Genomic DNA, 24639 nt, shown 5'->3' with positions numbered 1-24639 from the left:
AAAGAGAATTTCGTGACTTGTGAGTCACTGGGTCGGGTTAGTGGTCACGGGGAGGAAGCTAGTGAGATATTTTGGATCATGTTATAGGTGATCTTTGGAGGTTCAGTTGTGGAGTGAAAAGCTGACCTGGTGCTCAGTATCGAAGTGGGATATGAGAAATGAGCTAGAGTTTATCATGGTGATGTCTGAGGACACTTCATAGCGAGCGGACGATTCAAACGCTCGAGGACATGCTTCGGGCATGTGTATTAGATTTCGGAGGGGGTTGGGACTCGTATTTACTCTTGGCTGAGTTTTTCTATACAACAGCCATCAATCGAGCATTGGTATGCCACCTTTTGATTTGTTGTATAGGAGGAGGTGTCGGACCCCCAGTTGCTGGGGAGAGGTAGTGCATGGACCCGAGAGTCCTTGCGAGCAGATTCAGAGCATGTGCGACACATGGAGTAGCGGTTACCCTTCGGGGGATAGTGTAGAGTGGGGTGTGAGCACCGTGGCACTTGTCTTAAGTGGCAAGGTTGACAAGTAGATTTCCTTGGGTAAGGAAAGAGAAAGGTATGTAACTCTGGGAGGGAGTGTTGGTTCACGGAAGTGAAAGCAGTAATGAAAATGGATGATTAAGAGTACGGTGGTTGAACACTGTGTCTGTGCCAATGGTATGGAAGCACATCCGGGTTGGGTGTCTGTTGAGGTTGCGGAAGAATCTCTGGTGGTTTAGAACCAGAGGAGTTTGGAAGAGATGCAATTATAGAGCCTTGGATTTAAGTATGGTTGTGAACAGGAGGTTATGTATATAGTGGTAATTCATCTTGGGGATGTCTGATGGTATCGTCAGTGTGTCAGGTTTTTCCAACCCGAGGATGTAGAGCAGGCCCAATACGTATATGAAATTTTGAGGAGAGCTCATGGGAGTTGCTCAGGAGCTGCAGGGTGTGTCATCCTGTCAGCACGGAAGGAAAAGAGTTGGATTCCAAAGGGAAGCAGGATAAGTCCCAGCAGTCGGTACCGGGTCAGGACCCGGTGGTTCAGGGTGATATCTAGCTTGGTAAGGGTTTAATGATTGTTGTGATTTGGAGTGATGAATGTATCATCGGGTGATCTTTGGCTAATAAGGGTTGTAATCAGCGACAGAAGCCAGTGGCCAACTTGAAGCGATTGTCGCGACTCTGTGAGAAGGAGTCAGAATTTATAGGGGTTTTGGTAACAGTGTTTGTTGATTCCAGGAGATGCGTTGTGGGAATGGTATCTAGAATTGTGTGCTGATGCAGGCTTCGAGGACGAAGCCTAATTTAAGTGGGGGAGAATTGAAACATCCCGGAAATTCAGAAGTATAGGTGAGGGGCTAAAAGTGTAAATAAGAAGGTCGACTCGGCGAGTCGATGGATGGACTCGGCGAGTCGAGTCATGTTCAGGTCACGTGTTAAGTGACCAACTCGGCGAGTCGCATGGGTGGACTCGGTGAGTTGGTGCTATGTGGAGAAAACCCTAATTTCGGGGGTTGTGCCCTATATAAAGAACATAACATCCTTTCTTCAGCCTCCTTACCACCCTTGAGAGCTTACAAACCCTAGAAATCGAGTGGAGCTCCATTGATAGTGAAATTGGAGCTTTGGGAAAGGAAACCTTGAAAAGGGAACTTGAAGGATAAGGGATTTCAGCAAGGGAGTGGTATAGATCCGAAGTCTACTTCAGTGGGAGCTTGCATTTGAGGTAATAATCTGTTCTTGAGCTTTTGTGCGTCTAGATCTATCAATTGTGGGGTTTTTGGGGCATAAATGAGGACCATCTCTGTAAGGTCAAACCTTGAAATATGATGATGTTTGAAATTAGTCTATCAGCGTCAGCGCATGACTCAACGTCAGCATCAACATTAGCATCTCAATTGATCAGTATGTATCTTTATTCAGCACGTTGTAACAGTTTTTGTATTTATCTTGTTTCTATAGTTAGCGCAAATTAGTTAGCTGGCATATCCCTGATTTATAGGGATTATCTAGAATAGTAGTGTATAATCTTTTGTATCAGTTTGTAATATGTCATGCGTTTTCATAAACCCTAATAGCCGCTTTGTGCACACGATAATCTCTTTGTGAGATTATCATTCTTAGTGAAAAGTTTTTCTTTGTGAATCTTTATTGTTCTTATTTTCTATCATTGTTTGATAAGTTGTTGATCTTTGGGTCGTTCAATTGGTATCAGAGCGGTGTTCTCTTATCAAACAAATGGCTTCATCGTCATCTTCTATAAACTCTTCAAATCATTCTTCTACTAAAATTCCTCCATCTGATGAAAACGCATGACATATTACAAACTGATACAAAAGATTATATACTACTATTCTAGATAATCCATATAAATCAGGGATATGCCAGCTAACTAATTTACGCTAACTATGGAAACAAGATAAATACAAAAACTGTTACAACGTGTTGAATAAAGATATATACTGATCAACTGAGATGTTGATGTTGATGTTGACGCTGAGTCATGCGCTGACGCTGATAGACTAATTTCAAACATCATCATATTTCAAGGTTTGACCTTACAATCTCCCCCAATATGATGATGTTCAAAACCAACTAGATTAGAACACCTCTGGACAAGAATTCTTCATACTCAGCTTCAGCTTCTACTTTTACTGGCCAGTAGGGACTGTCTAGCAGCTCTTGTCTTCTATTCAGCAATTCCATAGCAATTAGAATATGAAATTCTCCAGAAAGATCTTGATGGCTCATGCACATTTGTCTTAAGCCAACGAGATGAGTTGTTGGAGTCCTTGGAATCTCAGCAGTTCGCTAAAAACACATTTTTCTGTTTTTGTCGAGATAGAACATTCCGTGTTCAGGAACAGAGATAAACTGATGTTGAACAGGCTCAACACCAATGGGAAGAGAGTTGTTTAATTCAGTAGCACCAAAATTCAGAACCAACACATCTTCACCATCAACCTGAAACCTGGTTCTCCTGTTTCTTGGAATTGAAGAGCTTGAGCCTTGCTGCTGAGGACGTTCTTGGGGAACTAGGTCTAAACGCTGAACTTTCTTAATCAGCAAGTGGAGAGCACAAGTCAATTCTGATGAAAGAGCTGAAGTTTGCTTGGATGCCAGCTCGAGCAATTCCATCCACTCAGAGAGACCATATTTAATCAGCTCGTCCCTCTTGACAACTTCAGTGTATGGGTGTTGAGGACCTTGACGAGTGATCAGTAAAGTGAGAACTTTCTCGTTACGAGGCTTTGATGCTTTGACTTTAATGATCTTATCACAGCTCACTCTTCGTTTATGAACATCTTGAAATCTCTTTCGATCAATCCTGTCGAGAACACTGTCAGTCTTAGACTTACTGCTGCTAGGAGGAGGCTGAGAAGATTTAGATTTGGACTGATATTCTAAGAATTTATGCATCTGAGCTTCAAAGGATCCTTTGGCCTGAAGTTTATGCTGAATGAGAGATTCATCAGCTTGAGCAATATTCTTCAGAAGCTGAGCTTTATTGGCTTCATCAAGAATTTTCTTAACTTGATCAAGAGACATGTTCCATTCAGCCGCCAAATTGGATATGCTAACAATAGACTTAGGTTTCTTGCTGGGAGAAGGATTGTCAGTGTGTGAATCAGAACATACAGTATCAGCTGCTTTACGCTTTCGAGACAGAGGAAGAAGATCCTCACTAGCAACATCGGAGTCTTCACCTTGAACTGGTACTGTGGGATCGATGAAATTCATGTCCAACATCTGACACTCATCATCCTGTTCTTCTTCATCATTAGGCTCACTATTTTCAGTAGATTTTTCAGTTTCAGCTTCTGTTTGTTTCTCAGACTCGTGCACAGGCTGTGGTGGCTCGGTCTGTTTCAGCACGTTCCCCTCAGATACATTCTTAACAGAATCAGTTTCTCCCCCTTTTTGAGCATCATCATCGTTTGGACCAGGGGTAGGAGTTGACAAAATAACTCCTTTCAGTTGTTGAACATCACTCGAGTCAGTGTAAGAAGCTCATTAAAGGCTGAGGATGGGATTTGGGTGAACTGAGTACCTGGAAGCTTTTGTGATTGATGCTGCTCCCCCTGAGAAGGGTGCTCCCCCTGAGATGGTTGCTCCCCCTGAGCAGATGGCTCCCCATGAGCAGATGGTTCCCCATGAACCGAGTGAAGTTTTTCAGTGACAGAGATGGTATGGTGAGAAAGCTGAGGAGAGATTTGACCATCTCTTGGACTAGGATCATCTGGAATGTCAGCATTAGTGTCGTTTATATCATCAGCTCCTTCGTTAGTGTCAGCGTTCAATGATGGAACTGTATAAGGATGTGCGATCCACTCTCGCATCCGATCAGAAATGCCGATGTCATTGGCTAGAGGATCATCTTGGTACATTCGAACTGACATTCGTGGGCATGAGATGGGGTTTCCAGAGTGTGAGTAATAGGCCTCAGCGAAAAATTTGTCCAGAACAAGAGCAATCCAACGAGGAAATGGAACATGATCAGCTCTTACATTGGCACGAAGAAGTTGAACAAGCTGATCAAAGAAGAAGGCCCCATAATCAAGACGTTTGTTGAGAAGAAGAGAACATACCACTTGTTGTTCAAAAGCACTCAGATGATCACCACTACGAGATTTGTGGCCTACGCACTTGCAAAGTGCTCCGGTGAAGAACTTCCATCCCGGAGTCATACACTGACGCAAAATGAGATTTGATTGAGTACCAGCTTTGGAGTGATCGTATCCCAATTGATCGAAAAGGCGTCGACAGTGTTCAATGGATGGGAGCTTAGAGAAAGGTTCAAAGATTGGCAACCAGAGAGCAGCACTGAGAAGATCAGCAGTGATGAATACTGAGTGACGGCCACGCCCAACGGTGTCGAAGATAGCGTTGTTGTCGTTATTGACTGATGCAGAGTAGTAGAACTCGCATATTTGTTCTGGAAAGAACTCTGATGGAACCTCACTGATAGCGTATCGAAGTCTGCAAGAAACTAGAAAGTTAACAAAATCTTCGAGTCCAAGACCTCGATGAACATCTGGTATATCAGGGTTGAAAACGACATTAGTGGCTTTGATGTATATGGGAAGAAGAGGAGAGTTTGGAGCAGGGATTACTCTTCGTGAAGTGGATGAGAAGGTAAATAGGGTTGCCGCCATTAAAGAAGGTTTGGATTCTAGGGTTTTGAAAAGAAACGAAGGAAATTTGGATAATGAAAGGAAGGTTTGAAAGAGAAGGGAAAGAGGTTTAAATATGGGACAAAACGGGTTTTAAAAGGTAATGATTATCTTCTTTAAAAATAACTGCGTATCGTAACAAACTGTCAAATCAGAAAAATAGCCGTTGGGTAAAAAGAGCCGTTGAACTGAAGATGAAACGACAATCAGTGTTTGCGGAAGCGTTGAGATCAGTGTTACGAAAGTTTCATGCTGAAAGATGGTTTACCGTCAATTCAAGGTACAACTTGCTTATTTAAGGTTAGCAAGGTGGTTGGTGCGTGTGATAGATACTAGTTTGATTATCTAACCATCAGCACAGAGTGTTGTGTCTTTATCAGTGAGTGGTTCGTCTTATTGAATCATTAGACACTGAGTGAGAAGAAGGTGAAGAGAGGATTGTTGCGTGTGATAGACCTTGGTTTTTGGTCTAACCATCGGCAAAGACTGTTAGACTCTCATCAGCGTGTGTTTTGTCACACTGAATCACAGAATCAATGTAAGATTGGTAAGAAAAGATAGTTGCGTGTGATAGACCTTGGTGCTTTAGTCTAACCATCGGCAAAGAGTTTCAAGTTGTTATCAGTGTATGGTTTAATACAGTGAATCATTCAACTTTAGTTTAGAAGATTAGTAGAAGAGATAGAGATAAGAGATCAAACCAAGTACTCAGCATGAGAATATCATCAGTATATCATCATCAGCAAAATATACATCAGCTTATAAGACATTAGCAAACATTAGCAAAATTAATTACAAAGTAATCATTCCAAGTTCTCCAATAATGTGAGCAGTTGTTTGAGTGTCCAGGGCCTTGGTGAAAATATCGGCTAGTTGATCTGAAGTCTTGACATGTTCAAGAACAACCTTGCCCTTCTCAACATTATCCCTGATGAAGTGATGTCTGATCTCAATATGCTTTGTCTTTGAGTGCTGAACAGGGTTCTGTGTGATTTGAATGGAACTGGTGTTATCACAGTATATGGGAGTCTTAGTGAATTTGAGCCCATAGTCTAGAAGCTGATTCTGAATCCATAAGAGTTGAGCACAACATCTTCCAGCTACAACATACTCAGCTTCTGCAGTCGAAATAGCTACTGATGTTTGCTTCTTGCTAGACCAGCTGATAAGACGATTTCTAAAGAAATGACATCCACCTGATGTACTCTTCTTGTCTAAGTTGCATCCAGCATAGTCTGAATCAATGTATCCAAAAAGTTCAAATGCTGAGTCACGAGGATACCATAGTGCCAAGTTCTGAGTGCCCTTCAAGTATCGAAAAATACGCTTGACTGCCATGAGATGAGACTCCTTGGGATTAGCTTGGAATCGAGCATAGAGAATAGTTCCAAACATGATATCAGGATGACTTGCAATGAGATACAAAAGAGATCCAATCATTCCTCAATAAAGAGAGTGATTGACATCAGCGCTAGTGGGGTCAGCGTGTAGCTTATTAGTTTTGGACACTGGAGTGGAGGCCGGTTTGCAGTCACTGAGAGAGTACTTAACAAGCAGGTCAATAATATATTTACTTTGACAAATTGAAATACCTGATTTTTGTTGCTAAACTTCAAGACCTAAAAAAAGGTCATCTTCCCCATCATGCTCATTTCGAACCTTTGAGACATGATCTCAACGAATTCCTTGCTCGGTTTCTCACTTGGAGAGCCAAAGATGATGTCATCGACATAGATTTGAACAAGTATCATGTATGAGCCTTTGTTTTTGATGAAAAGAGTGTTATCGATTGCTCCTCGTCTGTATCCATTTTCAAGAAGATACGAAGTCAGCGTCTCATACCAAGCCCTAGGAGCTTGCTTCAGTCCATAAACAGCTTTGTCTAGTCGGTACACATAATCCGGGTGATCTTTGTCTACAAATCCTGGGGGCTGACTGAGAAATACTTCTTCTTCTAACACACCATGAAGAAATGCTATTTTGACATCCATCTGATAGACAATGAAATTCATGTAGGATGCATATGCGAGAAACAGTCTGATTGCTTCAATATGGGCAACTGGAGCAAAAGTTTCCCCGTAGTCGATAGATTCAATTTGAGTGAACCCCTGAGCAACAAGTCTTGCTTTGTTGCGAGTAATAATACCATCTTTATCAACCTTGTTACGATAGACCCAGCGTGTTCCGGTGATGGTCTTTCTTGATGGTCTGGGAACAAGAGTCCAAACCTTGTGCCTTTCGAACTCATTCAGCTCGTCTTGCATGGCTTTAATCTAGTCAGCGTCTTGAAGAGTTGAGTGTATCTTGTCAAGTAAGATCATTGCAACGAAATTAACATACGTGCAAAAATTATTAGATACACGAGATCTGGTTCGGACACCATCATGAAGATTCCCAATAATTTGATCAACAGGGTGATCTCGATGTTTAGGAGCTGAAACTGATTCCAATTGATTTGATGCTGAAGTGTTGTTACTTAGAGGGTCATTAGTTGCAGTAGACCCTTCAGCTTCAAGGGTTTCATCAACATCAAACAAATGAGTTGTCGAGCTGACCATAGTACCTTGATTTACAGAACTTTGGACTGGAACAATGGGATCAGGAATAATAGCTTCTTCTTTAGTGTGAGAAACTTCACCATATGGGCAAGAGAGCAGCTCATGAAAGATAGAAGAGGAATAAGCTACCTTTTCATCAGTGAATGATTCTTCATCAAACTTTACATGAATGGATTCCTCAATGCACTACCTGTTCACATGAAAAACACGAAAAGCCTTTGAAATAGATGAGTATCCAACAAAAATACCTTTGTCAGCCTTAGGCTCAAATTTAGATTTAGAATCGCGTTGATTGAGAATATAGCAAACACATCCAAACACGTGAAAGAAGGATACGCCTGGCTTTCGACCTTTCAGCATCTCATATGGTGTCTTCTTGTGAATTCTATGAATTAGAGAGCGATTTTGAGTATAACATGCTGTATTAACAGCTTCAGCCCAAAAAGACATAGGAAGACCAGCATGTATCATCAAGGTTCTTCCTGCTTCAATCAGAGTTCGATTTCTTCGTTCAGCAACTCCGTTTTGTTGAGGAGTACGAGGAGCTGAGAAGTTCTGCCCAATGCCTTTAAAATCACAAAAGTCTTCAAGAATTGAATTTCGGAACTCAGTACCATGATCACTCCTTAGCTGCTTAACTTTGAGACCAGTCAGTGTCTCATTTTGACGAATCAGTGAGATAATTTCCTATGCAGCATGACCTTTCTTTTTCAAGAAAACCACCCATGTAAATCGAGTAAACTCATCTACAACCACCAGAGTATACTTATTTCCTCCTAGGGAACGAACAGGAATAGGACCAAACAAGTCCATGTGAAGTAAATGAAGAGGAACGGATATGCTCGAACATGACTTGGGCTTGAACGAAGACTTTGTTTGCTTTCCTTGTTCACACGCTGAACACACTTTATCTTTGACAAAACTGAATTTTGGAAGACCTCTGACCAGATCTTGATTGGATATCTTAGACAGATTTTTAAAATTCAAATGTGAGAAACTTTTGTGCCAAATCCAGCTGAGATTGGTTTGCGATTTGGTAAAGAAGCATTGGATCAGTGCCTTGTCACTTGAGAAGATGTCGAGAACATATATATCATCCTTTCTGTTTACTGACAGTACGATGTTCTTGTCAGTGTTGATGACTCTACCTTCCTTCTTTGTAAAATGAACTTCATAATCAGCATCACACAATTGATTGATTAAGATAAGGTTATGTTTGAGCCCCTTTACATATGAAACATTCTGAAACACCACATTGTTGCATTTGATGTGCCCATATCTTTTAGTGAACCCCTTTCCATTGTCTCCGTATGTAACTGCAGGACCACTTTTCTTGACATAGTCTTCCAGGAGAGACTTGGATCCTGTCATATGTCTTGAGCAACCACTGTCTAAGTACCAAAGATGTTCTTGACCCTGCAGTGCTGAGAAACTAGTTAGAACACACTGACCCATTGTAAAATGGGTCATTCACAAGTTATTCGATAATAAATTATAACACTCTTTAGGAAGACAGTTTAAAGAATTTGACTTAAGAGTCCATTTTTCATTTCCAACTTTGATGTTATCAGCTCTTAAAGATGTTTTATCAAATGAGCATTCACTGATCTTATGAGAGGTATCACCACATCTGTAACAAACTCTAGTACTAAAGTTCTTCTTGGTGAGCATATTTCTAGACTTAACACATTTAGATTTGTAAGATCCACCAAGTGAACTTTGAGTCCTTTTGTTTGTCATTGAATTATGACTGAATTCAGTGTCAGATAAATTATGATCAGTGATAGATGAGGAGCTGACATCAGTATCTGATTTGGACTTATTCACAGAAGCAGTACAATCAGGAAAATGCTTAAGTTGTTCATGAACAGCGTGAAACACTCCATTTGAGATAGGGAAGGCAATAATATTCTCAGTGAGAGGAGTTGGTCTCACAAGATGGGCAGGGTAAGAGGTAGGGTCAATTCCGGTAATTTCAACATCACACTTAGTGACACCATTAGAATCAATAACACAGTATTCATCAATTAGACTCTGATTAATAAAAGTGTTACTGATAAACTTGTTTTTGAAATTATTTTTCAACTCATTCATGGAATAAAATTCAGATTCTTTTTCTTGAGATTTAAAAACCTTTTCAGCTTCTGCAAAATTACCCCCAAGAATTTTCTGACAAGAGTGTGGTATTTGAGCAGAAATAATATAATTAGCATTTTTGTGAGATTTAGCCCAAATTTGTAGCACACTTTGTTCTTTGTTCAAGAGATCTTTAACATTATCAATTTCAGCAGACAAAGATGAGTTTGACAAACTAGTGATTCTAAGATTTTCCTGAGTAGAATCAATAATGTTATTTTTCATGGATAATTCAGTTTTAAGAAGATCAATTTGATTTTGCAAATCCCTTATTGTTTGATTCTTCTTAGAATTAAGAACACCCAAATACTCAAACATTTTGATTTTTTCATTCATTGAATAGGAAACAAAGTTTTTAACCTGATACATTGAAGGAGAATCAGTGTTGTGCTTCCTGGAATTTTCAACTGCATTAGACATATTAGCATCAAATGAACTTGTGTTGTCTTCACATTCATCAGCATCTTCTGTTTTAGCCATCAGACATTTAACTTCATCATCTGATGACTCCTCATCAGTCTTCCATTTTTCTTCTTCAACAACAAGAACTTTATGTTCCAAGTTCTCTGCTTTCAGCTTTTCAACCAATTTGTTGTAATAATCTGTTCTTCTCAGTCTTCCGGGGGTTGTGCCCTATATAAAGAACATAACATCCTTTCTTCAGCCTCCTTACCACCCTTGAGAGCTTACAAACCCTATAAATCGAGTGGAACTCCATTGATAGTGAAATTGGAGCTTTGGGAAAGGAAACCTTGAAAAGGGAACTTGAAGGATAAGGGATTTCAGCAAGGGATTGGTATAGATCCGAAGTCTACTTCAGTGGGAGCTTGCATTTGAGGTAATAATCTGTTCTTGAGCTTTTGTGCATCTAGATCTATCAATTGTGGGTTTTTGGGGGCATAAATGAGGACCATCTCGAGTTTGGTGTAAGATCTGAGGTTGCTACCTCAGATCTAGGTTGTTAATAATCTAGAAAGCCTTAAAGTCTATGCCCAAGGGTTGTTGGTAAAGTTCTTTTGTCCCAAACCTTAGCCCAAGAGTGTTTTGTGCTTAGATCTCTTTGGATTCACGTAAAGTTTGCTACTTTACGTGATGGGTGGGTTGTAGAAGGGTAGATCTATGGATTGGAGCCCCTGCATGGCTTAGAAAGCCACTGTATGGGTTAAGAACTAAAGGTACTTGGCGAGTCACATGGGTATACTCAGCGAGTAGGATGAAGATAGGCAGGGACTCGGCGAGTTGGAAGAACAACTCGGCGAGTATGTTCAATGTTGCCTTGGACTCGGCGAGTCTGTTCTTGGACTCGACGAGTCGGGTCGTGAAGTCCTAATCTCCTCCGGTTAAGCTGTGAATCGGTGAGTCAAGGGTTGAATCAGTGAGTTGAGTACGGTTTGACTCAGAGTTGTGGGACTCGGCGAGTCTTGGGGCGGCTAAGCGAGTTGATTCGTGTTATGGGAGTTTCAGAGAATGGGGACTCGACGAGTCAGTGGGTTGACTCGGCGAGTAGAGTCAGTCAGGAGGGTTGACTTTGGCTGAGAACTTTGACTTTGACCAAGAGTTGACCAGTTGACTTCTAGGGGTATTTTGGTTGTTATTGGTATTTATTGGTTTCGGTGATTCAGTGGTGGAGTTCGTGACGCTAGTCGGAGCAGCGTGATCTTGATTCTTCAGTCGGCAGTAGCAGGTGAGTCTTCTCACTATACGTTACCTAGAGTGGTATTATGCGATGACCAGAGGGTCTTATGTGTTATGTATGAGATTATGTGCTATATGTTATATGTATGTGGTATGATGTTATAGACCGGACCGGAAGGTCCAACGATACAGACCGGGCCGGAGGATCCAACGAGCTATGACCGGGCCGGAGGGTCCCGCTGAGACACATCGACCAAGGGGTCGTATTATAGCCTTGAGTGGCGTATGTGTTGTATGCTGTATTTTGGGGAACTCACTAAGCTTCGTGCTTACAGTGTTTTGTGTTATGTGTTTCAGGTTTCTCAGGTTCATGGGACGACACCGGCTCGATTGTACACACCAGAGGAAGCGCTTGTTTTGAGGATCCTGGTTTATCAATTGATTGAACAAAAGAGTCATGTATTGTAATTTAAACAAAATGGGATTTCTATGAAAAGTATTAAAGAGATAAGAAATTTTAAATGAAAATTTTGTTTTGAAAATTTCGGTGTTACAGTACCGCTCCTTATGTTTATGTTTTATGATATGGTATTGGGAATACTCTGATACTGAATGTATTGAAAACCTTTTTGTAAGAACTTAATGAAATTGGGTAGTTTTTGAAAAGTTTAAATTGGTTGGAATTTTTAGAGCGTTACATAAAAGTTCCCTCGTCTGCGTTATAAGAGCATGAACTTGATTATTACTGACCAATTTGGGCACTTTAACCTTTTTTATCCGGTTTATGTTCCACATATAGTCTAATTATGCCATGTACTCTCCTAGTTTGCCTACATGTTCATTGACTCTTATCGGCTACTGTAGCTATCTGATTATGTATGTAACATCCATAAAATTCATAAAAATTTAAAACTTTTCAAATATCCAAAAACCATCATTTATTACAAAATGTTTTCAAAATAGTTTCATATTAGAGAATTCCAGAAATCAAAATCAAAAAATGTGAGGAGGTACAAGATTAAGCCTTCACCCTCCCACGATCATCTAAAGTACCTGAAATAAAATTCACAATTGTAAGCCCTAGATCTTAGTGATTGTCCTCCAAAATATTGATACATAACAAACAACACACATAATAACAAAAATTGCATGCAATGGGTCCATAGCTTCACATACTAGATTACCCCTGAGACCACAATATGAGTCTGACATGCCCTCCCTGGCCCCTCAGCTCATATTTGGCTTGCTCTCGAGCCAACAACGTATGTCTGTCTTGCCCTCGGGCCCACAACTTATGTCTGGCTTGCTCCCTCAGTCTTCGGACTGGAATATAAATGGTTAACCCTCAGTACAAGTCTGGCATGCTCTGCCCGAACCTCAGCTCATATCTGGAATGCTTATGAGTTCTCAGTATGAGTCTGGCATTCCCTCCCTAGCCCTCATCTCATATCTAGCATACTCCAGGGATTTTTGGCTACAACACGAAGCAGTTCAACATCAACCCAACCCATACAACATGTCGACATGTAACAGATAAATACATATACAGATAATCAAACATTATCACAGGTAGTCTAACCGATCTACCAGACTAGCATATCAAACTAGCATGAATATCTAACTCCTACTCAATATATCACTAACTACTAGGATATCAAATCCAATGGGCCGGCCTTGGTGCCTTAGACCCCTTAGCATAGTGAGGAAAACTCACCTCACAAGTAGTGCTGAAATGACAATATCCAGCTCTCAAATCACAACTTTGAACTCAACTACCTGTAACCACCATTTTGCTAATTCCATTAAAATCCCAAATTACCAAAGTACCCTCAGAAGTCAAACTTGATCAACTATGGTTAAAGTCAAAGTCAATAGTAAAGGTCAACAGTCCATGTTGACCCAACTCGTCGAGTGCATCTAGCAACTCGTCGAGTTCCTTCAGTGTTCAAAAAATCATTTAAAGCTCGAGGAAACATGTTGAGTTACCAAAGCAACTCGTCGAGTTCTTCAGTGTACATAAAACCGGGAAAAATTCAACCAACTTGCCGAGTTATCTCACCAACTCGCCTAGTTCATTCAGTATCCAGAAAGCAGGAAAACCCGGTCCAACTCGTATGTAACATCCCGACTCCCTGGTATAAATTTAAAGCTTTTATATTCATATTTTTAGGGCAACTCGACGAGTTGGAGGTCCCAACTCATCATGTAGAGACCAGGATGGCCACGTGAATTTTAGAACCTACTCGACGAGTTGGAGAACCCAACTTGACGAGTTGAAGCTGGATGTGAAAACCCTAATATTTAGATTTTGCACCTTATTTAAAGGTTCTTATGGCTCATTTATAGCCTTTCTCATCACTCCTTACCAGAGAAAACCCTAAGTACCCTATTGTGTGAGTGTGTGAGCTTGGAAAGTCACTTTTGATGCCCTTTTGAAAGGACTATTGAAGATTGAAGAGATTGGAGTGAGAAGGAGGTTGTAGATCTGGTATCTACTTCGTTTTGGCATTCATACTGGGGTATAAAGTTGTTACCTTAACCTCTTATTGCTTAGATCTTACCTTATGAAATAATATGGTCTTTTCTAGTGCAAAATGGAGTCACTCTCGGGTTTGAGCTTGTCCTGAGGACATGGTTTCAGATATGGACTCCTCTAGGCCCCCATGGACATAAATTCATTGACTTTATCTAGTTTTGGCCCTTCTCCATGCCCTAAACCTCTTATTAAGCTTAGTTTTGGGTGTTATAGCCTCTTGAGGCCTTGCATGCACGTAAAGTTAGCAACTTTACGTGGTAACTTCATCCTAGAAGTCGAGATCTACAGTTTGGAGCCTTGGTTTCGCTTAAAAGCATCTGAATGAGAAAAGGGCTGAAGGAACTCGACGAGTTGCATGACCAACTCGAAGAGTTGGATAAGGGTTTTCACGCTTTCTGGATTATGAGTGAACTCGACGAGTTGGTGAGATAGTTGACGAGTTGGTTAGGGCTTTTCCTCATCTTATGGACACTGTATGGACTCGACGAGTTGTTTTGGCAACTCGGCGAGTTGACTCGAGTTTTCACAGTCTTTCTGAGTTCTGAAGGAACTCGACGAGTTGGGTCAACATGGACTATTGACCTTGACTGTTGACTGTTGACATTGACGAAGGGTTGACCAAGTTTGACTTCTGAGGGTATTTCGGTAATTTGGGTCTTGATAGAATTGGTTTTATGGTGGTTGTAGGTGTTTGAGTTTGGAGTTGTGTTTGGGAGATTGACATTATCATCTAGTGCTACTTGCGAGATGAGTTCCTCTCACTATACTGACAGGGTCTACGACACCAAGGCGACCCTTTTTGGATTTGTATCCTGGTTTATTGCATGACGATATGGTTGATGATTAGTTAGAACTGTTGGATTAGTGTCTAAGTCCATAACTATATTTGTTATGTACTTGACCCGGTTGTTGCGTGGTCCTTTTGGGTTGGCTTCACCAAAGCAACTTGACTAGATGAATAATAGAGAAAGATGATATTATGTTTTATTAATATTATAAGAATAATATATTAAAAGAGAAATCATATTTAATTTAATTTAATTAACATTGGTCAAGAATTAATTAAGAATTGATTTTGTGGTCCAAAAGATGTTAATTGAATTAAGGGGACTGAACTTGTAATTATGTGATAGTTGCAAAGTTGGGTAAGGAAACCCTAGAGTATAGGGTGGATGAATTCTAAGGATAAGGCCTTACGAATTCATCCAAAAGGGGGTTCTAGAATTATCTTATGGGCTACTTGGTGGCTAACTAACCAGATAAGGATAATGACTGAAACCCTAATTTCCACACCTATATAAAGACTCCTTGGGCATGGTAATTCGACTAACACTTGAACCCCAGAAGTATTGGAGTCGTTTTTCCCTCTTCCCTCTTTCTCTTGCTTCATCCAATTGCTTTTGGTGTTTGTGATTCATTAGAGGCACAACATTTGGGGTGCTAAGGTTCTCAAAGCTTCAAGATCTACAATCAACAATCAAGGTATTCATATAACTTGTTTATTTGATATTCAATAGTTTTGTTGTATGCTAGTTTAGGGTTCAAAAGCTTTGGATAAATTTGCATGTACAATAAAGAAACCTAGATCCAAAGCTTCAGGGTTTTGCATGTGCACATAGTATGTTCTTTTGCTCAAAACCCATCAGTGGTATCAAAGCTTTGCTTGGTTTCTATTGTGTTTGATTCATTGTGTGTTTGTTGTTTGCTTAAAATCGATTTTCTGGCCTTCTGCCTAACAGACTCGTCGAGTCCCAAAGTGAACTCGCCGAGTTAGATGAACTTGACGAGTCCAAAAGGGGACTCGGCGAGTCGGGCTATTAGACAGAGGGAAATTCAGGATTTTTGCTTATTTCGACTTGGGATAATTACCATAATTGTTTCTAATTAATAAAATCTTAATTTTATTGATTCCTTATGATTATATTTGTCAAAATAAAAGATATTTGTCATTTAATTAGATAATTATTACTTTATTTGAAAAATCTTAATTATTTAAATTATTTGATCAGTTATCTTTCATGAAATTGGATTAGGTCAAAATTAGATAATCACCAAATTAATTGTTTAATTGTTTATTTGAATTTTGATCTAGATAGTTTTGAAATGTTTCAAAACTTGCCCTCAAGTTTTGGAATTTAAATTTTTAATTAAAAGTTTAATTTTGAAATAATTAAATTCCAAACCCTAGAATTTTACAAGTTTAAAATTCAACCCTATACTATTATAATATTATAAGAATAATTATTATATATGTATAATATAAATGTTAGTCTTACCGTTAGTAGGCCTCATTCACGAAGCCGATCTATAAGAGGGGGTATAAGGTTATGGCCTATAAAATCGCCGTTTAATAGGTATCCACTCTCACCCACCACTTCCTTGATTGGTGGAGGGTTGTTAGCCGAGCGGGTAGGATAGGGCAACCTAATTCCTCATTAAAAGTATAATGATTAATGAAGTAACTAAATGTTTTTACAAAATTCCCAATCTTAGTTACTTTAGGAAAAATGTGAATTTGATGCTAATCCATGGAATTACACTTTGTACCCTTGCTAAGACGTTAGTGGAGTGTGTATGGTTAACTGGCACACTAATTTGACGCTAAGAAAAGGTGGAAAAGGGTTACTTGATGTTTGTCATAGATCAATGGAGCGTGTGTGGCTAACCGGCCCACTGATTAGGTGAATGTAACATCAAGGGCACCAAGTACATTCACATGGTTATTCACACCTTGTTTGTGATCCTCGGTGTCCCAGTCACAAACTTGAAGGGCATATCGAGATTTAAACATGCCATTGAAAAGTTGAATGAATCTCGAAAGATCTAGGAGTTTCAATACATTTAAAACTTAATCCTTTTGTTTTTCATGGTGGAAATTAGTGAATCGTCATTCACTTACCTTCAAATTATTTGCAGTTTAAATTACGGCATCCCTCTTTTAAGTTGTAAATAATGTTGTTGGATCCTAGCCCTAATTTCTCATTTGGGTGTTTAATTGGAGATTCTTATCTAATAAAAATTTGTCTCTTTTCCTTTTCAGTTGTCGAACTCAAACAACGCTTCAGGATCAAACTCTTCCGGCTCATTCTCACTCATGAATTCGTGTGGGAGGGTGATCTTCGATGGAAACAATTTTAATGATTGGATCCACAACATACAAATGGTTACCCGCTACAAGGACAAGGAGTATGTCCTCAACAAGGAGCTGAAGGAAGTGAACATCCAGACTGCTACTCCCGAGGAGATTGCTGCTTTTGAGGCCCACAAGCAAGATGCTACGAAAGTCCATTGCCTCATGCTCGCCACCATGACGGCAGAACTCCAAAAGTCCTAAGAGGACTCCTACCCCTACGAGATGCATCAAGATTTGATGGATATGTACCATCAAAGTGCGAGGTAGGAGAAGTACGAGATCATCACTTCGATGATCACGACCAAGATGAGAGAAGGAGAGTCTGTCACTGCTCGTCTTCAAAAGCTGCAAAGATATGTTGACCTCCTGCAGAAGTTAAATGTGGACTTCAATGAGGAGATGTCGATTGACATAATTCTTTACTCCTTACCTCCTTACTACAACCAGTTCTGGATGACCTACCACATCAACAAAGAGGAGGTCACGTTAAGCAAGCTTCAAGGGTTTTTGAGACTGCTGAGAGTAACCTCAAGGACAAATCTGTTGCATCAACTCCTACTGCTGCCCCGTCTTGGCTATTGGGCAAGGGAAGGGTAAGAAGAGGAAGGCTCATTCCAAGAGCCACCATAATGGAAAGTCCCATGATGGAACCTCTTCTAGTGGAAACAAGGTTGGTCCCGCTGCACCCACCTCCAACCCGAAGGATGCAGAGTGCTACTACTGCCATGAGAAGGGACATTGGAAACGAAGCTGCCTGAAGTACTTGCAAGATATCAAGGATGGGAAGATCAATCCGTCCTTTGCAGGTATTTACACTATTCAATCTAACAACTCATCGCATGCTATTTCTTGGGTACTTGATACAGGATGTGGTTTTCACATTTGTTCTGATTTGCACGGCCTAAGAAGAAATAGGGATGTGGAGCATGCGAAGATAAACTTGATCATGGGGAACAAAAGATCGTCTCCTGTCACCAAGATTGGATTTTACTCTTTAGTGCTTAGTAGTGGGTTAGGTCTAGAGTTGAATAATTGTTTCTATTCGCCAGAAATGGCAAGAAACATCATTTCTTTTCATGGTTTATATAAACAAGGATTTAGATTTTCGTTTGATAATGAAAAAGGTTCTATTAATGCTTTTCTTAATGGTGTTTTCTATTTTGAAGCATTGCCTTGTAATGGAATATGTGAAACTGTGATGGTTGTAGATAGTTTAGGAAATGATGTGTTGTGTATCGATTCTTCAAATAGTTTGGATAAATCATGCTCGTGGCATTGTCGTCTTGGACATGTCAACAAGAAACACATAGCCCAACTCCAAAAAGATGGAGTGTTGGAGCCATTCGACCTTAGGAATGATGATGTGTGCGAGTCTTGTTTACTTGGAAAGATGACAAAGTCACCCTTCATTGGTACTTGTGAAAGGGGTGAGGGTTTATTGGATCTCATACACACCGATGTGTGGGGGCCCTTTAAATCCACCATAAGGGATGCAAGCCGCTTCTATGTGACTTTCACCGATGATTATAGTAGATATGGGTATATCTACTTAATCAAGCATAATTCAAAAACCTTTGTAAACTTCAAAGAGTTTAAGCAAGAAGTGGAGAATCAGTTGGGCAAGAAAATCAAGATGCTTCAATCCAATTGAGGTGGAGAGTACCTTAGTCTTAAATTCCACGACTACCGTAAGGAATGCGGAATCGTTTCACAATTGATGCCTACTAGGACACCGCAGTTGAATAGTGTAGCTGAAAGGCGTAATCGAACCTTGCTAGACATGGTTCGTTCCATGATGAGTCGTGCTTTGCTACCTATCTCATTCTGGGGGTATGCCTTAGAGACTGCCACACATATCCTTAACTTAGTCCCTACAAAGAAGGTTGCCAAAACACCTCATGAGATGTGGAAAGGGAAAGCTTCCTCATTCGCACATATCAATGTTTGGGGTTATGAGGTTTTCGTAAGACGAGAGACACACGACAAACACGAACCTCGTAGTGAGCGGTGTATTTTCATCGGTTACCCACATAAGTCCATTGGTTATCTCTTCTATAGACCAAGTGACAATGTTGTCTTCGTTGCGAGGAGAGCGGTTTTCCGAGAGCGAGAACTCATAAGCCAAGGGGAAAGTAGGAGGCAAATCGATCTTGAAGAGCTTCAAGAATCGAACGATGAAGGAACCTCAAACACTGGCGCTCAACTTGAGGAGGAAACTCCTGTTGAACCGATTGACGAGTCCTTACCTCTTATACGTTCTGAAAGAGTTAGTGTTCCACCCCAATTTTATGGTTTCCATATTACTACTGAAGGGGATATGTTTATTGGTGATAGTACACTAGTAAATTTGGACGAACCTAACAGCTATAAGGAAGCCATGGCAGGCCCGAAGTCTGCGAAGTGGAAAGAGGCTATAGACAACGAGATTCAGTCCATGTATGACAACCAAGTTTGGAATTTGATTGACAATGTGCCAGGTCGTAAGACGGTCGGGTGCAAGTGGATATTCAAGAAGAAGACCGACATGGATGGGAAAGTACACACTTATAAGCCATGATTGGTTGCGAAGGGATTTACTTAAACTCCCAGAGTTAACTATGATGAGACATTCTCACCGGTTGCGAAGATAAAGTCTATTAAGGTGATGCTAGCCATTGCTACATTTCATGACTATGAGATATGGCAGATGGATGTCAAAACTACTTTCCTTAATGAAAAGTTGGTTGAGGATGTTTACATGAGTCAACCAGAGGGTTTTGTCAATGCGAAGCATCCTAATAGAGTGTGTAAGCTTGAGAAGTCCATTTATGGATTGAAACAAGCATGTTGCAGATGGAATCTTTGTTTTGATGAGAAAGTCAAAGAGTTTGGCTTCCTACGAAGCGAGGATGAGTCATGTGTATATGTCAAAGACAGTGGGAGTATAGTTAGCTTCCTCGTATTATACATCAATGACATACTACTCATAGGAAACGACATCCCAACCCTGCAGGAGGTTAAGTCCTGGCTTGGGAAGTGCTTCGCTATGAAGGACCTCGGAGAGCCTGCCTATATTATGGAAATAAGGATAGTGAGAAACAGGAGTATAAGACTAATAGGACTTGGTCAGAATACTTACTTGAATAAGGTACTAAAGCGTTTTAGTATGGAGAATTCCAAGAAAGGGGAGTTACCGATCCAAAACAATACCAAGTCGAGTAAGACTCAAAGTCCGAGTACCGAGGCCGAGATAGCAGAAATGAGTCGAGTACCTTACGCTTCCGCAATTAGCTCGATCATGTATGCTATGACTTGTACTCTCCCTGATGTGGCCTTCTCTTTGAGCATGGTCAGCAGATATCAAGGGAACCCTGGTAGAGCACATTAGACCACAATTAAAAACATTCTTAAGTACCTTCGGAGGACCAAGGAATGGTTTCTAGTCCTCGGTGGGAGTGATGACTTAAGGGTGCGAGGGTATAGTGACGCTAGTTTTCAAATAGACCGAGATAATTATCGATCTCATTCAGCCTGGTTCTTTACCCTAAATCGAGGAGCAGTGACTTGGAAAAGTTCCAAACAGGAGACCGTAGTTGATTCAACGTGCGAATCAGAGTACATAGCAGCGAACGAAGCGTCAAAGGAGGCAATATGGTTGAAGAACTTCATCGAAGACCTTGGAGTTGTTCCAACCGTAAAGGAGCCTATGAAAATTTTCTATGATAATGAAGGTGCGGTTGCGTTGACCAAGGAACCGAGGGATCATGGCAGATCTCGGCATATCGACAAGAAATATCACTTTATTAGACATCGGTTGGAAGAGAGACTCCTCGTAGTGAAGAGGGTATCGTCAAAGGATAACCCAGCATATCCCCTTACGAAGGGACTAAGTAGGGTTAAGCACTTGCAGCACGCTAGGAGCATTAGGCTGAAGAACGATATTATTTTAGATTAGATAGTTATGAAACATGTAATAGATAAATTGTAATTAACATTTGATGAATAAATAAAGGGGTATTATTTATAAGTAAAGTTACTGTCTTGTGTTAATTATTTACCTATTGTTTCACTTTGCATGTTTTGTCTTCCTGAATAATAAGATTATTCGAACAGTCCACAGTCGCTTATACTTTGGAAGAAGGTATGAAAGAAGACTGTCATGAATTGGTTTGTAGATTGTCTAAAGTGTATTAGAAATAGCAAAGGTTTTCTGCAACGTTCATGAGTGCTTATGAATAAGATTCGAGCATTGGATTAAACCCACGCTTGCTATCATCACTTCATGGAATTCATCACGAGTGATCGCAAGACGATAATATCATATAGTCTTTAAACCTAGATGAATGATTTATTGTTTGCAAGTTGGTTGTGCATTGATAATGCGTAAACGCATCATGATGTTATAAAACTCATTGTTGGGCATGATTTTATAAGTGAATAGTAAATGCATATAAATTGAAGTTTATCTGTTCCTTTTATCCTAAGAGGGTAAAAGCGATATATAGGCCCCTCAATGATTTGGTTTGACTTATGTGTCGGAACCGGTCAGGACATAATTGATGTGTTCAATTAAGTTCTGTGTCAAATAAATCAGAGATCGAGAAACAAACTGCTAGACAATAAGTATGACCATGTTCCATGTAACTGTCCATATGATATCTAGGACAGAGGACTGTACGATCCCTTATCTAAAGGACATGTTATTGATAAGATCAAGTGTTTTGAGAACTGCGATTGCTAATCGGATCCTGAAGTCGTACTTGCATTTATAGTTATTAGATTTATCCAAGTGGGAGACTGTTGGATTAGTGTCTAAGTCCATAACTATATTTGGTATGTACTTGACCCGGTTGTTGCATGGTCCTTCTGGGTTACCTTCACCAAAGCAACTTGAATGGATGAATAATAGAGAAAGAGGATATTATGGTTTATTAATATATTATAAGAATAATATGTTAAAAGAGAAATCATATTTAATTTAATTAACATTGGTCAAGAATTAATTAAGAATTGATTTTGTGGTCCAAATGAGGTTAATTGAATTAAGGGGACTGAACTTGTAATTATGTGATAGTTGCAAAGTTGGGTAAGGAAACCCTAGAGTATAGGTTGGATGAATTCTAAGGTTAAGGCCTTAGGAATTCATCCAAAGGGGGGTTCTAGAATTATCTTATGGGCTGCTTGGTGGCTAAGTAACCAGATAAGGATAATGACTAAAACCCTAATTTTCCCCACCTATATAAAGACTCCTTGGGCATGGGAATTCAGCTAATACTCGAACCATAGAAGTCTTGGAGCCGTTTTTCCTTCTCCCCTATTTCTCTTACTTCATCCAATTGCTTTTGGTGTTTGTGATTCATTAGAGGCACAACATTTGGGGTGCTAAGGTTCTCAAAGCTTCAAGATCTACAATCAGCAATCAAGGTATTCATCTAACTTGTTTATTTGATATTCAATAGTTTTGTTGTATGCTAGTTTAGGGTTTACAAGCTTTGGATAAATTTGCATGTACAATAGAGAAACCTAGATCCAAAGCTTTAGGGTTTTGCATGTGCACATAGGATGTTCTTTTGCTCAAAACCCATCAAGAACTGCATCCTGGTAGATAGTATGGTGTTACACTTATTGATCTGTTAGATCTGTATCCTGTTATATAGGATGACGATATGATTAGTGATGGGTTAGATCCGTATGACTGTCTGTGCATGCTAGCTAGCATTTGATATCTATATGTGATTGTGTGATTACGGGTGGGTTGAGGCGGTCCTGCTTTATGCTAAAGGCTAAGAGACCTAGGGCGGCCCGGATAGGCTGAAGGCCTGGTGTGGGCGGTCTAGACAGGCCGAAGGCGCAAAGAACGGTCCAGAAAGGTTGAAGGCCTGGTAGGGCGGTCCAGACATGCTAAAGGTTCTGTGAGTGGGCCAGATAGACTGAAGGCTCGACATGGGCGATCTAGTCATACTGAAGAGTCTATATACATACTGTTTGTTATGATATTGTTCTGGTTGTATGGTGTTGGTATTTTGGGGGTAATTCAGTAAGCCTTCAAGCTTACATTTATGGATTATTGTTTCAGGTACTTCGAATGATCGCGGGAATACGAAGGCATAACCGTACACTTCCTCACATGTTATGATTTTGATTTTTGGGATACTCTGATGTTTTACTATTTTGAAAACAATTTTGTATTACATGGTGGATTTTGAATGTTTGAAAAGGTTGAAATTTTTGTGAACTTTTATAGATGTTACAAGTTGGTATCAGAGTGAATTGGAGTTACATTTTTGTGAATCCAATGTCAAACTAAGGAAAAAGGATTTTCAAATGGTTTTCAAAATAGAAAAAGGAGGATGCGAAGTGTACGATCAGCCATGGCCAGTAAGTAGACCCTAAAATACCATACAGTTATCTGATATTATGATATGATAGAACATTATGCTTGTGATAGGCTAGGGATCTTCAGGAATTGCATGATAGAATTGCCTGATTATATGATACCGAATAGCCTAGGACCTTTACTTTTATGAAATTGACATCATTCTTGTAGTTGTTTAGTGTATGCATCATAGTTGTATATAACTAAGATTGTATAGCCTGAGAATATTTAGTTTAGCTTTATTTCCTGTTCCTTGTCTGGTTGTGGGCTTAGAGTAGGACTGATTATTCGAATGTCTATAGGATCCAGCGTTATGTATGACTAGCATACATGAGTGTTGCAGGGTTGGTGGAAGTTTCATGGATAAGTTGTGAGGGGCCAGCCGGATAGCCAGGAGATGTTTAGACTTCCTTTAGGAGTGAGGATTGAGTGCTCGCCTATGCTTGTGTATATTGTTAGGGCAGTGTGATTATCCTTGAGACAAATATGGGTAGGTATAGAAGGTAGTATGGGCCCCTACTACTGAAAGCACAGGACCCATACGCGTAGTAAGGAAGTCACAACCTCTAGGGTTTCGTTGGGAGTTGGTTCCCTGTTATTAAATGGATTATCTGATACCTTTCTGGTGTATTTTCAGAATGGTGGTTACGAGATGTTTCGAGACCAGATCTGGATCAGGATCAGGAGCTAGCAGCCAGGGTGGGCCAGCAGCAATGACATGGACTACTAGTCAGATGAGGCCAGAGGATTTAGATGCTAGGATTCGGGAGATCCTGCACGATGAGGTTGTTGCACTATTCCGGGAATAGTTGTCGGGGATGTTTGGGTCTATCAAGACCGCCATGGTTGAGTATTTTGATGAGCGTTATGTAGCCATTATTGAGATGGCTGCCGCTGCAGCCTCCGCAACTGCAGGTGGTGGGGCTGGTTGGGCTTTCCAGTACCGAGACATCCATTACATGAAGCCCCCGACTTTTGATGGGGTTCAGGACCCGATCATAGCCATGAGGTGGCTATTTGACATGGAGGGCATGTTTCTTCACTTGTTCATTCCCTGGTGATCAGAGTTTTAGGTACGCTCTAAACTTGCTGAGGTCCGGAGGGAAGGATTGGTCGAGATTGATGACT

The sequence above is a fragment of the Lactuca sativa genome, chromosome 8 (assembly GCF_002870075.4).
Source record: "Lactuca sativa cultivar Salinas chromosome 8, Lsat_Salinas_v11, whole genome shotgun sequence".
NCBI lineage: Eukaryota > Viridiplantae > Streptophyta > Magnoliopsida > Asterales > Asteraceae > Lactuca > Lactuca sativa.
The sequence above is the reverse complement of the archived record's forward strand: the minus strand, read 5'-3'. Positions refer to the sequence as shown.